The following is a 4114-nucleotide window of genomic DNA, read 5'->3' as shown; positions in this document are numbered from 1 at the left end:
AATTGATTTCGTAGCAATCGATTCCCAAAGTCCAGGAGTAAGGATCATTCAGCGGTGACAACTGGACAGATAATCCCACCTCCTTTGGTCATCTGACTGAAGAGAGAGAATGCATCACCTTTTATTCTAATCTACTCACTAATACTCTCATATTACACATCAATCAACACGCAGTACGTCACTCTCTGTGCATGTGTGTATAGAATGGAGATGTGTTAAAGGGGCTATAGCAGAGTTCAAGGTGGCTTCGGAAGTGGATGTTAGAAATGCAGGTAGAGTCTATCGAGAAGATAAGGGACAGCTGTTGCTGTGGCCCTCAGGCAGAGAGAGAGTCAGGAGCAAGAGTAAAGACAGAGTCAGCTGTTGAGACTAAAGGGCAGAAGCAGGTCAGGGGAACAGGCACATGCTGCTTCACGAGAATGAGCAGGTGGATTAGTTGGACGCAGCACCCTCAGGATACTGAGCTGTGGTAAAGCCACAGAGACAGTGGGAAGCTCTCTGCCTGTGTGCTGTGGTTTACATTGGGTGTCCCAGGACTGGCAGGTGGGGATGTGCCAATGACAAGGTCGGTATCCTCTACTTTATGAAGTCCAAGGGAAAGTGTTCTGCCCTTTCCTTGGGTCTAGCGTGGTGAATGACTTCTAGTTTCCTTGAGAAGACTTTACTATACTCACATGCTCCTACGTTCCCAGTTCACCCCCAATCAATTTATAGGGTAGGACTCTCTCTACGCCCAGGAGTGATTCCTTGATTGGTCTACATTGCTTGGATTGTTCTGGATAACTGATGTTTACCTTCTGCTCAGGTACCCAGTCACCTTCCACCCTCTGAGTGGAGACAAAAGCTATTTGTAGAGGTGTCTCTTAGGACAAGGTACAGTCAGAAAAGAACCCACAGAGAAGCAGAGTAGCCATAGCCCGATCCCCACTATGAAGCTCGGGAGCCCCCTCAAACTTTGTAACTCCAGGACAATTTTCAGGTCCATGATTGCTCTCCAAGAGTCTCTGGTATCTATGACTGGAGTCTAATTGTTTTGTCTGAAGAAACTGAAGATCAGAGTGATTGGTGAGTTTCCAATGGAATTGTAGCTCTCGAAGATGGCTTAGAAATTGTCTTTCCTCTTGTTTCATAGCCGTAAAAACTGAGTTCCAAGTATATAGTCTCACAGCACGGGAATGGGGGGAAGCGTCTAGAGCCAGGCTCATTGCTCTTGCCCTCTCCTCCATGTAGACAAAGCAAGTCCTCATCTCTTTGTTCCTGCGTTTTTGTCTTAGTTCCTGCGGCTCCTAATCCCTACTTCTGTAGGGAAGAAATTCACCCTCAAATTAAAAAAAAAATAACAAAACATAAGACAACATAGAAATGTAAATATTCACTTTAAAATATGCATATCAATTAAATATACATTTACTTTAAATACACGCGTTAATTATACATGTTACATTAGATCACAATTAAGTCAACAGAAAGTGATGATTTGCATATAATCAAGCTTGCCTATTACTCAGTTGTCAATCTTGGATGCCATTTCCTTCAGCTGCACTTTCCACGGCGGGTGCTTTGGTCGGTCCAGAGACTGAGCAGTGACGAGCCAACCTCCCATTTGAAAGTGTGCTCTGTGGCTGCATGCTGCGCTGTGCTTTTTATTTTTCCTCATTGAGCCCCTGGGATCCCGCTTTTTCAGTCATCGGGAGCTCTGGGTGTTCTCAGCCTTCAGTTCTGGAAGGAAGGTCTTTTAAAGGATGAGAGAACTTTCCCTTCGCCTGTAGGAGGACGCCTCTGAAGTTTCCCTACTTTGCTCTGAAGGAAGTCCTCAGCAGACAGTGGTTGGTTGTTTACTAGGTTACGGTGCCCCTCTGAGGGGTAGCACCCGTGAGAGAAGGAAGAAGAGAGCCAGTTCATGTTTTAACAGGAAAAGGCTTTATGATAATCACCTGACTCACGGAACAGAAGCTTTAAATGCCCATCACAGGAATGCCGCCATCTCTCACGGCCTTGTGGCTTTTCAGCCTCCTCAGGACCCAACCCACTCATGCCCATTCTGCATATCTGGGTCTCTTCTGTTGCAGGTGTGAAAGTAGAGCAAACAGGGAGGATGAGGCGGGGTTTGTATATTGGGTACTTTTCACGTCATTCGTACAAAAATATCTGGAAAGAGCCACTTGGAGAGGGAAGGGCTTGTTGTGGTTCGCAGTTCAAGGGTCAGTTTATTAGGTAGGGAAGGCATGAGTGTGAACTGGCTGATCACACTGCAGAAGGGAAGTAGGGGTGGGGGACATGGGGGACGGTGCCACCTCTGTTTAGTGCAGGCTTTTCCTCTCTTCAGTTAAACCTTTCTGGAAACACCCCTCACAGACGCGTTCAGAGGGGCGTGTCCCAGGTGATTATAACCCTAGTGAGATGACGATGATTAAGCACCACAGTTTACCAGGGTACTATGTATTCTGTACTTGGTATACGATAGTGTAGCAGTCACTTTTTGTGGCTATGATAAAATACCAAAGGCAACTTCAGCCCGGAAGGGTTTGCTTTGCTTACCATTCAACCCCCCCACCCCTGCCCCCAGAGTTATCAAGTGGGGACCAAGTGTTCAGATGTTGAGCCTACCAGGACCATTTCTCGTTCAAACCACCACAAGCAGATGTGCCACACGTACGCAGTTCACAGAGCTGTTGGTTTGGAGGCTGTGGGTTCCTTTCGAGACGATGTGGCAATACCTTCTTTTCCTGAGCTCCGAGTTTAAGGCACCTCAGTCCCTTTGTCTCTTGGAAACTCTGTGTCGGCGTCGTGGGGAGATAGGGAGGACAGCTCAGGGCCATTATTTCACCAGCAGACGATACTTTCACATGCTGGGCCTGATTCCAAAAGCAATCAATTAGGAAGGACAATGTCTTTGTCCCCTTGTCCTTTGGTCCGTGGTCTGAAAAACATTATTTCAGCCAGACGCATTGTTAGCACTTAGGATTCCCTTGCATCTGGTCCCCGATACTGTCTGAAGATAGAAGTAAAGGTTTGCTGTCTGCTTTTTTGATTAATGAAAGCTAGGCATAACCTATTTTTATGTTATTCGATGAGAAATATCCCCCTTCAGCCTGGTCACCTCTGTGCTTAGGAGAAATGTTTTTCATTATCCTTTCATTCTTTACAAATACTTTCCGAGGAGGAACCGACATGCTACAGAACGCAGGAGGTGCTGATTTTATCCTTCGGAGCAGAACTGCCTGTACCCGGGCATCATTCTTTCTGCCATATGGAAAATCCACAGGAGAAATGTATTGGCCCTTGAAAATATTTATGGCCCATTTACCATATGCAAGGTAATAAACTTGGCAGTATGATAGATCAGCCCCAAGTTTTGGCCTCAAGAGCTTGTAGTTTGCTGAGAAAACCGACCGTGTTACTCGCTGCCTTGCTGTCTTTCGAGGAAAGTGACTTGTCGTCATTATTTATTAACATGCTCCTGTCTCCATTGTGCACCTACTGTGAGGGACATCGTAAGTCAGTCAACTATGTCCTCGTGTTGGATATGTTGCACAAACAGAAAGCTGGGTCCACCCACGAAGGAGATACGTGCATTTCGATGCCGCTACCATGCTGTTTTGATTACTATAGTTTTTAAATCTATGTTGAAACAATATTATAGTCTGATGTATCTTCTATGATTCATCTTGCTCAAGGTTGTTTGATTATCTGATATTTTTCCTGTTTGTTTTCTGAAAAGGGCAGAGTGGAATGCTATACAACCACCAAACATACTGTTCCAGAGGGTAGGTCAGAAAACTAAGACAGGGTTTGGGAAGGGAACGGAAATCTGCTAGAAAATTTTAAAGAGGAGTTGGAATAAAACTCAACCCCCCCACTAAAAATCAATATTCAGGCATTATAAACTGAATGCAAAGTTGCACAGAAATGTTGAAAACAGAGAGATAGGGTAAAAGTATACTAGAAAACTAGAAACCAAAAGAAATCTTGTGTAGAGATTAATATCAGACAAAATGTAATTTAAGAAAACACTAATAACTATGATCCTGGACCCTATATAATAACAACAAAAATCAGAATAAGATATAAAATCTTGTATTTATATTATCTGACAATATAGTCTTTTTTTGAG

The sequence above is a fragment of the Alexandromys fortis genome, unplaced genomic scaffold (genome assembly GCF_014885135.2).
Source record: "Alexandromys fortis isolate MF-2015 unplaced genomic scaffold, M_Fortis_MF-2015_v1.1 scaffold_7, whole genome shotgun sequence".
In the NCBI taxonomy this organism is placed as follows: Eukaryota; Metazoa; Chordata; class Mammalia; order Rodentia; family Cricetidae; genus Alexandromys; species Alexandromys fortis.
The sequence above is the reverse complement of the archived record's forward strand: the minus strand, read 5'-3'. Positions refer to the sequence as shown.